Source organism: Anthonomus grandis, chromosome 10, assembly GCF_022605725.1.
Source record: "Anthonomus grandis grandis chromosome 10, icAntGran1.3, whole genome shotgun sequence".
In the NCBI taxonomy this organism is placed as follows: Eukaryota; Metazoa; Arthropoda; class Insecta; order Coleoptera; family Curculionidae; genus Anthonomus; species Anthonomus grandis.
The window spans coordinates 16,459,559-16,473,914 of record NC_065555.1 but is presented as its reverse complement, the minus strand read 5'-3'; the positions used below and the strand labels follow the sequence as shown (position 1 = coordinate 16,473,914).

Sequence of the window (14,356 nt, the reverse complement as noted above, 5' to 3'; positions counted from 1 at the left end):
TTTAAAATTATTATCCTTTTTTTGAAGAACAGGTTGTACACCGTAGCGATGAAATAAGATAACGTTTTGTATATCAGTGTAATAATCTTAGAACCTAGAAAATAGTCCAGGACGATTAGGCTTTCTCTGATGAAAAAATCCCATCTGGCTGAATTTTTTACCAGAGCTTCTTTTCGACATTACAAATTATCCCTCAAAAGTCCCCATGAATCCAAGTAGAGCTTTAGAGCTTTTTTTTTAGGGGGGGTCAAAGGTCACAAAAAACATATTTTTACAAATATCGTCGAAACTATCAATCCTACGATAAAATGAGCTATTACCTTTTTTGTTCAGTATAAAATTCTCCACAAAAAAGGTCTTATGCATTTTTTTCGTAGAGGTCATTTTTTTATAGAAATTTTAGTTTCAATGTTGGATATTGAAAAAATTGTAAAATATTGTATTTTTTCCACGTCACCATAGAGTTAATCCACGAAGCTACAACGAAAATATGAAGTAAATAGAATTTTTTATTTAGTCATCAGTGTGACATGATGCGGCATCTTCCAAGTCTTCCTCAACTTCAAGTGTTAAGCACAAAAAATTCATTGGATCTAAATGTTCATCAAACTCAATGTTTTTGGACTCTTCATTGTCCGATTTTATGTTTAAACAAGATTGTCCATGGCAGTAGCCGCAAATCGGAGAGCAGTGTAGTCCAAGTTTCCTACATCCGCAATTAGCTCCACAACTTTTCGTACAATTACAAAAGATTGTGTTTAATAAAACATCAGGAGCAGGTGGCAATAATGTTTGTATTGGCTGTAAATAATTATCAACCATGGTCCATCCCCAATGCAATGGATTAAAATTCTTACCAAGCCATTTCTGGACTTGATAATAAACACGACATAAATGTGATTGAGCTGCACTCGATGTCGGTGGTAGCATTGAAAATTATTCCAACCTGGAACCTTTGATATAGAACGCCACTTCCCATACATCCATAACAAATCAACTTTGCGGATAAATGACAGGGGTTTTGAATCTTCATAATCGAGATTTTCCATGGTATTTTGCTCAGCCCAGTGTTACCATAATGGTCATAAACTTCAATTGGAACTTCAGCGTCGCCGCTGGGATGGTCATCAATCTTGCAATTGGATCCTCTGCGATGACTAAACTTAGTGGTGTAATCATTTGTATTACTCCCATTATGTGAATGGTATTATGACCATCGATTGCATAAACATTAATATCAGCATTATCAGCAGCGAATTGTATAAATCTTCCAGTTTCAGGTAGTAAGGTCTAGTGCAACGATATATTAGAATGGTCACCCGTCAAAACACCAGCATTTTACTTCTCAAACAATGTAAATAGAAGGTGGATGACATTCTTTGGCAGGTGGAATGCTGGTGTTTTGACGGGTGACCATAGAGAAGTGTATCTTTATATGATGATGATAATCCCAAGCTTGATAGTATGTCAAGAATACGCCTAGACCCGAATCTTCTATGTAGAAAAACTGATAAGCCAATTTGTAAACGCGATATGAAGGATCGTGGTCGCACTGCTGACATAATGCAATGACTCAAAGCAGTACACTTTAATTTCAGTGGCTCCAGCTTTCCTTTTTTTATTTTTCATGATAATTTGTTCCAATAAATATTGCAAACTTTCAGGAATATCTTCATTAATATTGTCGAACATTTGATTTGTAGGAGGATAGTAATCGCTATCAATAGATGTGGATTGAATATCTTCGTGAATGATTGCTGCAGCGGCCTTTAAAATTCTGAAACGTTCTTCTTTATCATCGTATTTTCGATTTTCATACCAGGTTTTGTTCAAGATATCATGACGAACATCGGAGAAGCAAATCATAGTCGAACTTCCGACTCTTCGTGGTAATGGCGATTTTTTTACCGTACTTTTCAACGAGTTTTGATTTCACGGTAACATCGCCAGGAACAAAATCTGTACATACCTTTTTAAAATCAGATAACGTGAATTGACAGTCCTCATTATTTTCGATGTAATGAAAAATTTCTTCCATTGCTGAAGAGATCCTCATATCTTGGGGTCTCCCATGTTTGGAATGATAAAGGTCGCGCGAAAGAGACGTAGCACTCACTATGATATTTCGCATTTACTGCTACTAAATCTTCTTCATAAATAATACGATTCTCAACTAGCCTACCAAGAGAATTATTACGCTTTTGAGCTGTAGCAAGTCGATTTAAATGTCGATGTGGAGACCTGCTTGATTTTTCGCCGACGACTCATAGGAACTCGTCTTTCATGTTCTTCCGAACACTCCAATCCACAAAATAAACAATTTTCGTCGAATTCAAGTTGCTCGCTCTCGGCAGAACACATTCTTCGCCGAGGAGGGCTAGCAGTCAAGGTACTGGGGACAGCATCTCGCTCCCTTTTAGCCGCAGTAATACTACTTGCACGAGTATATTCCTTGCGACACACCACGTGTACTTTTATCGAATCGACACTCCGCAAAAATGCAATTTTTCCATCATTCCGCTCGATATTGGCGTCACGTAAGGTTTTAATACCGCGCTCTGACAGCGATGATTTGTCGCAAATTATGCAATTTTCGGCCATTTCTCGATAACTAGGTGAATAATATCACGAAAAAACTGTGAGAAATTATTCTACACGTCTGTTTACAACTGAGAATAACAGAATACTGGCCTGAAGACTGGTCAAATGACGTGAATGTCCCACAGCCAGGTATACAGTGACGCACATACGACCATAGAAAAAAAGGGCCAGCTGTGCTCTAGGTCACAAGGGGGAATACCTATAGAGCCCCTACCATAAATATTCAACGAGAAAACGATTTCAAAACATGTTTTGACTCGAATTTTATGATTTTTGACAGTTACCGACACTTTGACCTCAATTTTCTGCAAATCGAAGGTCTCTACGAAAAAAATGCATAAGACCTTTTTTGTGGAGAATTTCATACTGAACAAAAAAAGTAATAGCTCATTTTATCGTAGGATTGATAGTTTCGACGATATTTGTAAAAAAGTGTTTTTTGTGACCTTTGACCCCCATAAAAAAAGCTCTACTTGGATTCATGGGGACTTTTGAGGGATGATTTGTAATGTCGAAAAGAAGCTGTGGTAAAAAATTCAGCCAGATGGGATTTTTTCAGCAGATTGATCTTCTTTTCGTCTAATAGTCCTGGACTAAAGGCTAGAATTAGCATTGCCATGGAACTATGGTTTGTTTGCTTTCAACATCTCTGATGCAATGATGCCAAATGCTTATGTAAAAATGGCAAAAAAACACACTTTATATCATCTAAATCTTTATAAAATTTGTCATTTATTTTGACAGGCGAAAAACAATATTATTCCTCTTCAATAAAATATGAAGCATTTTTTTTCATAAAATATGATAAGATACTCTATAAGTCAATCAACATTCAAAGTTAAAAGAATGTAGATAATATACAGGGTGTTTCAAAGTCATGGTCCAAACTGAAAGGGGGTGTAGGGGAACCTATTTGGAATCAAAATAACCCCCTATGTTGTTATCCGATTTTTGATGGTTTAGAAGTTATAGCTGTTTTTCACTTTTTTGCTATAATTTACTTCTGGCTTAAAAAATTATATTTTTTTAATATCTTGGGATTTATTTTTTAAATATATTTTTTTTAAAAATGTCAAGTCTTTTTAATAAAAGTATATCATAAAAAAAAATTGTATTATCACTGCAGAAAATCATGTTTAATTTTTTTTTGGTTTCTTTAAAAACAAATTTTACCGTTTTAATGAGGCACCACAGTACAGAAAGGCGGTGCAAGAATTTAAACTTATTTTTAATTTTATACTTAAAATTCTTACAACTTATAGCCTTTCAATAGAAACGTTTAAATTAAAGGTCTTTATCTGTTTAATATAAGTTAAGTAAATTTTTAGAAAAATGGAACGTAAAAGAAATAAAAGCTAAAATAAAACTTCGAATATTTCATTGACATTTAGAGCTAAAACACACGGAGCTGTTTGAGAGCGTTTTGTGCCGAGTCGGCCGCCGATCGACAGCCGACTGCTTCGAAACACACGGAGCTGTTTGTGAGTGGTGTGGACCGAGTCGGCCGCTAGCGCTGGTCTCGTTCAAAAAAAAAATCAGTTCGCTGTTGTCAGATGTATAGCGAAGACATTCGAAATGAGTTCATCCGACAGTAGTGGTAGTGATGAAGAGCTTCTTTTTTTATTAACTGCAAATGTATTATCACAAACAATTAAAAAGAAAAGAAAGCGGCGGTTTTGGATACACCCTATAATAAGGGAAAGGGCACATATTCCAAATCGCGGGTCTTAACTGTATCTCATTAATGAGTTTCTCGGTATCGAGCATGGATAATTCCATTTTTACTAATAATTAACTTACACACTGACAACATTGCCTTTTCAAACAGCTCGAAAAACGCTCTGCGTGTGTTTCGCAGCACTGAATACCCATAAATGATCCGCCGACTGAAGTAATAAAAACGCGTTCGGCACATGGTTGATGCGAGGGTACGCGCTGCCGCCAACTCTGAAAGTTTCTCGTGTGTTTTGAAACACACAAAGCCCATAAACGATGTTCCGAGTCGGCTGCCGATCGGCGGCCGACTCGGCACAAAACGCTCCCAAACAGCTCCGTGTGTTTTAGCTCTTATTTAAAAAAGATGTTCAAAATGGCCGCCGCAGGCTCTTATACACAAACGACATCGTCTTATAAAATTTCTTTTTAAGTTTCTAAATGCTCGAGCATTGTTTCGTAAACTTGTTACTGCATCTCGCAGTTTTTGACGAAGCTGATTTTCAGTGTTATTTTCCGTTTGGTATACAAGTTCTTTAAAGTATCCCCATAAAAAATAGTTTAAAGAGGATTAAGGTCAGGTGAGCGCGGTGGCCACGATACCACTCCTCCTCTGCCTATCCAACGATCTGGGTAAGCACCATTTAGATAGTCTCTGACTATTCGTGCACTATGCGCTGGCGCTCCGTCGTGTTGCAGCCACATTCTTGCCCGTAATTCCAGAGGCACATCTTCCAAAAGGTCATAAAGTTGGTGTTCTAAAAAATCTAGGTAGCTCTCTCCATTTAATCTGACCGGTAACTCGAAAGTGTCAATCAGCCTACCACCGAGAATTCCTGCCCACAAATTTACACCAAATTGGTACTGGAAGCGATCTTGCCTTATTATTCTCGGATTTTCTACAGCCCAATAGTGAAGATTGTGAATATTAAATATACCAAGTCTTTGAAATGAAGACTCATCGGACCACAAAATGCAGTCAAAAAAGTCCGCGTCTTGCAGACAGCGTCGAAGCATTTCTCTGCAAAATGCTACTCTAGGCGCGTAGTCACGGGGTAAGAGGGCTTGAACACGTTGCACGTGGTATGGATGCTGGTTGTTCCTCCGCAACATGCGATGTATCGTAGCTATAGCTAATCCAGTAGCTCTAGAAATTCTACGCATACTTGTAGAAGGGTCCGCCTCTATCAAAGCAAGCACCTCTTCATCATACAACCGCGGTCTGCCTATTTGTTGTACATCACCAGGTATTTCTCCCCGCAAATATGAGTTATGTACCCGTATGAACACTCTGTGATCGGGAAAGCGTTCACGATCGGGATAACGATCACGATACTCACGATACAGCAAGGCGAGCGTTTCCACCGCACAATCCATAAATGTAATGCATTTCAGCATATTCCTGTGGGGTATACCGATCCGGCATCTCGATGCCGATTACTTTAATGGTATAGTAGGTCAGAAAATAGAAAAAAAAATCGATTAACATGTTAGCTAAAGACAAACAGAAAACAATACAGAAAATACCAACAATAGTCGGTTTGGCCACAGCATAAAGAAACCAGCAGTCGCACTTCAATAAAAATACATTGGCTTGAATAAGCGAGTTCGGTGCATGTGTACTAACGCAGGCGAGGCATTTTTGCTTATAGTAGGGATGCCGCTGACACTCGCTACGGTCCACGCGGCTTTTGCCTTGGCTAGAGCCGGACTTAAACATTTTTTTAGATGTTATTATCTTGTAAAATAAAAATACCTACATAGTACAAATATTGATTTTTTAATATAAATAAAGTTCATACATTAACAAAATATTTAAACAAAAATAAACATCGCATTTCTACATCTAACAACGACGATATAGAAGAATACGTGCAGGAAGTTAATTAGGTATGAACCATAACTTTAAGAGACCATTCTTTGAGTAATTTTAAAACAAAAGGTTCATATAAACATATGTCCAGAAATTCTTCGTTCTCAATATACAGGGTGTTAAAATTTAACAACAACTAAAATATATGCCACTGACTTTTGTGCAATTTTTATTATGTTCTGTGGATTATACAAATAAAACTTTTCTGTCTCTTAAATTTTTTTCGTATCTTGCTTAGTTAATAATAAATTCCAAATGAAACTTTTCCCCAAATTCCTCGTGTGATCCAGGGATATACAATTAAGTGGACTTTTTTTTCTCGAAAAATAAGCGAGATACGAAAAAGATGTATTTGTATTTGAGTAAATCAAATAAGATATTAAAAATGGCACAAAATTCAGGTGCCCCAATTTTTTTGCCACAAATATTTCTTCAGGTCCCGTACGAGATTACACTGAACCTAATAAATTTAATCATGTTAGGGGTAAATTAGCCTGTTAAATAATTTATGGTACATACTTAATTAACACCCTGTATAGTAACGCTTTTAGATTAACATCTGACTACATAGTAGTTTAAGGATAACTAATTATACAAATAAAGTAATATTTCAAAACAAATAGAAACTCTTAGGCCAATAAATAAAGACAAATAGTTGGCAACAATTCAAAACAATTCTAACATCTGCGAATTTTTGTTATATTATTAAGTACCAACTAAAGTAAAAGTATACAATGTTGCAACTCTTTTAAATATGGCAATACTGTTAAAATGGCAGAAATATAAATAATGTCCTTAAAAATTCAAAAAAAAAAAATATTACATTGCTGCAACTTTAACTGATGCTTAATTATGTTATTTAAGCCATACAGCCAAATTTGCAGCTATTAAAAACTTTGGCAAAGTCAATTATTTTGCTTCATTAATAATTTTTGACATACCCCTCTTTTAATACAAAAGTTTTTATAAAAAACGCTACGCTTTGTAAAAACGCTATCAAAATAGTCACTAAGTACGGCGCTGAACTAGGCGATACACCTATGAACACAGTTCGATAAACAGTGAGCTCGGCATCCGGAGAACATGGCTGCGGCATGGCTAAGGATGCTATTAGTTCGCTTACATTTTCGAGCGGAGTGAGACTGCTGGTTTCTTTATGCTGTGGTTTGGCTATTTAAAATGGTCCATGTGAGAATATCATTTTTGTTTGTGGCTCTTGATAGCATTCTGAATTCCAATTTGAAGGTCAAGCGCACTTAAATATTACCAAATTTATGGTATGCAAGCAAAAAATGTTGTATGATTTTATTTCTTTTACGTTTCATTTTTCTAAAAATGTTCTTAACATACATTGATCAAATAATAAACACTATAATGTAAATGTTTTTATTGAAAGACTAGAAATAGTAGGAAGTTTTTAAACATTGGTTTAAATTCCTGTAGGTCTTTGTGTACTGTGTAGTGCTTCATTAAATTGTTAAAATTCATTTTTGAAGAATCCAAAAACAAATTAAACAAGATTTTCTGCAGCGAAACAAAAAAAATTTTACACTAAACTTTTATTAAAAAGACTCGACATTTGTTGGAATAAAAACAAAAAAATATATTTAAAAAATAAAGCCACAGACATAGAAAAAAATAATTTTTTAAGCCAGAAGTAAATTATAGAAAAAAACTGAAAAACAGCTACAACTTCTAAACCATCAAAAATGGGATAACAACATGGGGGGTTATTGTGATTCCAAATAGCCTCCCCTACCCCCCCCCTTTCAGTTTGGACCATGACTTTTGAAACACCCTGTATATTAGAGAAAAAGGCAACAACATAATAACGCCGCTAAAGCGCATTGTTGACTCCACTGACAGAAGTAATCTTTACCAGTGACGTCAAAAAATATTTACATGATAAATATTTATTATTAATAGATAATACCTTAAATTATAAAAAAATATTACCGTTCATGAACTCTTTATGCGTTTTTTAACGTACTTCATTAGAGTAAAGGTACTTATCTAATAAAATGCATTTTTTATGGAAATTAAATATTTTATATTTATTATAGATTTCTTAATAAGTTTTTATTATTCTACGTTTATGACGATGGTTGTGTAAGGATAATAACGTTACAAAAACACAGTTACTTCTTCTAAAACAAAAACAATACTTTTATTACAAGTTTCGTAAACCGGCTTAATATCAATACTCTGCTTTCGAACAGTCAAGCCAAAACTAAAACTAACTCCTGTACCGTGTTTGCATTCCACAGCAAAAAAAAACCTTATCCGTTCGAGTCGTTCTTTACAAATACTTACATTCTAAACAAACCGAACGGATTCGTAAAATTAATATAACACTAAGCCTACTGTTCTTTAATATTTCTTACATTCGGCCATCCTGTTAGATTATTCGTCCTCGAATACTCAAAAGAAAATATACAAATTTAGTACCATTACGGCAACAACAAAAATACTAACAACTATTAATACAATTTGTATTCTAAAACACCTTTAATTATCTACCATGATATAAAAGTTTATACAGAAAATCTTAAGTTAGTTTCTAATATTATTACAGCAATAAATTACTTGATTTTCCACATATGTATTTAGTTTCAATACTAAGTCGGATGACAAACAAATAAATCATTACTTAAGATATTTCTGCTTAAACTAATACCAATAATAAGTCATGTCAACTTCAGATAAACTCGTGCCAACGGCTCATTAGATATTGCCAACTGCACCAAAGCCAACACCAACTAAATTTCAACCAATGCCAGCTGCATTTAAACTAATGTAAATTGCATTTCAACCAATGCCAACTGCATTTCAAGCAATGCCAACTGCACTTTAACCAATGCCAACTGCATTTTAACTAATGCCAACTGCAATTTAACTAATGCCAACTGCATTTTAACCATTGCCAACTGCAACTTAATTAATGCCAACTGCATTTTAACCATTGCCAACTGCAATTTAATTAATGCCAACTTAATTTTAACCATTGCCAACTGCAATTTAACTAATGCCAACTGCATTTTAACCATTGCCAACTGCAACAAGCCCAATGCCAACTGCATTTTGGCCAATGCTGACTGCATTATGGTCAATGCTAACCGAATTTTGACCTATACTAACTACTCCCGTAACAAAACCCATGGTTTCATTTTATCCACAGCTACTACCGTCTTAAGCCTTTTGGAGCCATCTCTCAAATCTTCGACTTGATAACGGTCGTTAAATAGTACTTTGTCAACACGAAAGGGACCCTTGAACTTTGCTAGTAACTTTCTACTACTGTTCGTTGCTGGGTGATCGGTTCTAAGAACCATGACCACATCGCCTACTCTGTACTCCTTTGCTTTGGACCTCTTCTTATCAAACCTCTCTTTCTGAGCCAACTGCTCCTTTGCGATGCCTTCATCTATTTTGGTTCTTAATACACGTAAATCAGTACGACTCAAACCTTCCTTCACAAAATTCAGAATTTTCGACTCCGCCACTATTTTGCCCTTATAACCTGCGAGAGCTTCTATTGGGGAAACTTTTGTTGTTTTGTTTGATGTACAATTTATTATACTCTGGATTTGTTTTACGTACTTGTCCCACGATTCTTCTGAATCTCCACCAGCTGTGGTTGCCAGACAGTTTAAAACTGTTCTATTCACTCTTTCGCACTGCCCATTGGCCCTTGGCGTGGCGAATTTGCCAAACCAAACGGCATTCTGAGGAACTCGTAATGCCCATCTGGCGTAATAAATGCAGTCGCCTCAATAGACTTCTCCGCCATTGGCACTTGATAAAAGCCAGAAGCCATATCAAGTGTGATAAAGCAATTATGACCTCCTAAACGATCCAGCTGATCATCTATTAAAGGGAGAGGATATTTTTCCTTTACCAACTTGGCATTCAATCTTCTATAATCAATCGCTAAACGATAATCCCCAGTTTTCTTTTTTACTAAAAGTACCGGGCTCGCATAAGGTGAAACCGACTCACGTATAATATTGTTATCCAACAAATCCTTAACAATATTACGTAGTATTTCCTTTTCAAAAATCGACATGCGATAAGGATTGTAAACTACGGGCTCTTCACACTTAAATTTTAAAGTCATTTGGGTCGAATCAGTTTTACCCAGATCTTGCAGCGAAAAAGAAATGCAGTCACGATATTTGTTTATTAGTTGTAACAACTGCGACGTTTCGATATCTGTAACTTGCTGGCCAATTTTCAACATATCTAATGTTATAGGATTCACTTCCACTATGTTAACATCATAGTCCTCTAGAGCATCAAAATTGAACGGTTTTAGTGTACGCAATGTTAGCTTGTCACGCACTTTCAACATCATAATATGTTCTTGATTTATAAAGTCGGTACCCAAAATAAAATCATACCGTAATTCATGGTCATCTAACAAAAGCACATTGACTTCGGCACTTGCCTCTTCAACTGTTACCCTAGTAGTAGCCTTCGTTACAACAACCCTATTACCGTTAAAAGAGGTCAAAACTTTCGGTTCGCATGTAACATAATTTAGTTGTAACTTTTGTACTAAGGAAAATCTTAAGAGGGAACAGCAACTACCTGAGTCTACTAAACACTTAACCTCACGACCGTTAACATAGGCCTTTTTTACAAACAGATGTTGTTCGTTCCTATTAAATACTTTACAAGACGCCACAATGTCTTTATCTTTGCGCTTCGAGTTCGTTGGGCACCCATCCCGCAAATGTCCAATCTTTTTACATACAAAACATTTCTTTAAAGGTTTTCTACACTGATTTAGAAAATGGTTTTCGCCACAATTATAGCAAGCTACATTCTTCTTACTTTGATTTCTCTTATCACTAGCATACGGAAGAACAGAATATTTTTGTTTAGTTTGTTCGTCTTTAGGCGGAATAAACACTTTAGGACCTTTATCTACAGCCCTAAAACTCGTAGGATTACTACTAATATTACTTAAATAGTTAGCCAGTTCTCCGACCGTCTGAAAATTGGCAGCCCTAGCAGCCAACGCTACGTTTTTGTCGACTAAACCTTCAATGACACTATCTATTAAAAATTCATCGGGTATAGGTAAACGAAGTTTATTGAGTTTTGACACTTTTTCGAAGCAATAATCCCCCAAATTTTGACTTGAAAATGGTCTGCAAAGCGCAGCTTCAACTAATAATTTCCCGAATTTTATTGTTCCTGGAAAATTACTTTGTAAGAGTTGCTTAATATCGCTCCAGTCTAAATTAGCCACCTGCGCTGTATCATACCACTTACGCGCATTACCACGTAAGCGATTTGTAGCTAACTTTAAAGTTAACAAATCTTCCCAACCGTGCTGGGTAGCTAGATCGTCCACTTTTTGAACCCATTCACACACAGTCAAATTTTCCAGACTAGGGTCGAACACTGGTATAATTGTTTCATTGACAACCGAACCAAAAGTTGTCATTTGTTTATTATAACTATGACTTACTTGATCAGTCAGCTTGCTTAGCTTTTGTTCTAACCTCCGGATTTTCCGGTCCTTGCGGTCTTCATTTGATGAAGAAGAACTGGAGGATGGTGATCGCCGGCGTTTTCCCTTCTTAGATTTTTTGCCCATTTTAACAACTTTCACTCAAACTTTTAACAACTCACGTCAAGGAACATTAACATTAAGGGGTACCTTCATTCTCTGTAAACAACGAGCTGTATCACATCACACACGCACTAGCTAACTTTTACGGTATGTAGCTTATCTCCGAAGAAATATCGCGAGTATTATCCCACCGCTGCTATGTAAGGATAATAACGTTACAAAAACACAGTTACTTCTTCTAAAACAAAAACAATACTTTTATTACAAGTTTCGTAAACCGGCTTAATATCAATACTCTGCTTTCGAACAGTCAAGCCAAAACTAAAACTAACTCCTGTACCGTGTTTGCATTCCTCAGCAAAAAAAAAACCTTATCCGTTCGAGTCGTTCTTTACAAATACTTACATTCTAAACAAACCGAACGGATTCGTAAAATTAATATAACACTAAGCCTACTGTTCTTTAATATTTCTTACAGTTGTCCAAGTTGGCACAAGTTTTTACTATCGTAACAATTCACGAAAGCACTGAATTTCCTCAACCTCTACCCAAACACGGAACTAACGAACTCACAAATGCCGAATATAAACACAAAGCCGTTTGTCAGGATGACATTTTACAAGATGACATCAGCTTTTGCCTGCCGTTTTTCATTTCAATTTTTTTAAGCGGTTTTAGGAATAAAAATGTTAATAATTTTTTTTTGCTTTGAAGATATATTTATATACAGTGAAAGCTCCCATAAGCGGACACTCACGGTTCCGTAACACAAAAAAAAAATTAAAAATAAATATAAAAAAAAAACATTATTCTTTAGCTTTTTGAAAAAAGTTTAAAATGTTTGTCTGATGAAATTTCACCATCTTTTGCTGAAGGAGACAATTTTCGTAATAACTTTCTAAATTTTTTAAATGTTGAAATGCAGTGAAATCATCTTTGGCAATTTTTTTCAATATAGAAATATGATTTAGAGCTTCCCCATATGAATTTATAGTTTTTGAACCTCTTAGTGAGTCCACCAGTTCCACTTCTTCTTCTGAGTCGTTTGGACTACCATATTCAAGTTGGCCTGGGCTTTCTACATCCAAATTCGAAAAGTTGTCAATGGCATTTTCTTCTGTTGTTATGTTATTGTCTAAGGCCAGGAAATCATCTACTTTCTGGGGGTCTACTACTCCTAAATGTTTGGCATGTCGCAGTAACTGAGCAAGTGTTGCTAAGGGCAGATCGTCTTCAGCATCGCAATAATTTTGCTCAGCAAATTCTGAGCTACATCCACTTTTTCTGAATCCAGCTTTGCCAAAACAGTTCTTAATTGTAGAGGAACTTACTTTATCCCATGCTGTTTTTATAAAATACAAAGCTTCTAACACATGAATAGACTTTGTAAGCTCAGATAAGCTTTGGACATGGTCAATTTTTGTTAAAATATGTTTTAAAATCAAATGCCGATAATAAAATTTAAAGTTCTGTATAATACCTTGATCCAAGGGCTGACAAACTGAAGTTGTGTTTGGCGGTAAAAATATAATTTTCACATTTTTCATTTTCAGATCATGAGGATGAGAGCAAGCATTGTCTAAAAATAAAAGAACTTGCCTTTTTTGGATTCCCATTTTCCGGTCGAATTCCAGTAACCACTCAGTAACAACATGATTTCTCGGGTCATCCATGCCTTTTTGTTGAATTTTCAAGTCGCTGGTAGATCCTTAATAGCAACGTTTTTTAAAGCACGGGGACGAGCCGCTTTCCCGGTCACAATCAAATCGCATTTTTCACCTGCCATACTTGCACAGAATAAAATGGTTACTCTATCTTTAGACAACTTTCCACCCACACATGTTTCTCCTTTAAGGGACAGAGTTTTGTCGGGCAATGCGCGAAAAAAAATTCACTTTCATCTGCGTTGTACACGTCTTCTGGTTTGTAGCCAAGCAACACGGACGGCAGTTTCTCCAAAAATTGTGACAACTGCATCAACTTGATTTACTGCAGCAGCTTCGCCAGATAATGCATTTGAAACTCACACTATGTCTCTTGCGCCACCTTTGCAGCCACCCGTCGGACGCACTGAAATTATTATAGCCCAAAGTTTACTTTGGCGATTTCTTTAGCTTTCATTTTCACTAACGGCCCTGAGATTGGAATGTTCTGACTTCTAGCTTTCCCAAACCACTCAAAACATGTGTTGTCTATAGCAAAACCTTCCTTTTTTAAAAAGTCCTTCTTTTGATTTATATTAGTTCCTGATTGCCATTTACTCCTGATATCTGCCTTATTTTTGGCAATTTCAGCTACTTGCGTTTTCCCAATATTAAACCTTTTTGCCAAATGACGAACCAAAACACTTTCTCTGTCTAATACGTTAACAACTTCCATCTTTTCCTTTAACGAGAGCATCATTTTTTTTTGGTGCCATTTTACAGTTACAATAATAAAATATCTCAATCAACTACGAATTTGCCTGAACTGAAGAAAAACCACAATATTACATACTGGCTAACCAACGAAATGCGTAAATGGGGAATCACCTAATATAAATCGGGGAATTACCGAATTTAAGGTATGTAGATATGTACATTGCA

The 14,356-nt window shown here is 35.9% G+C and overlaps 1 protein-coding gene across 2 annotated transcripts in view; it reads right to left on the bottom strand.

The window, feature by feature from the left end:
- LOC126741612 (protein CREBRF homolog) overlaps window positions 1–14,356 on the bottom strand; it is a 75,114-nt gene that overhangs the window by 18,458 nt on the left and 42,300 nt on the right. The gene's annotated exons all lie outside the window — the stretch shown is intronic.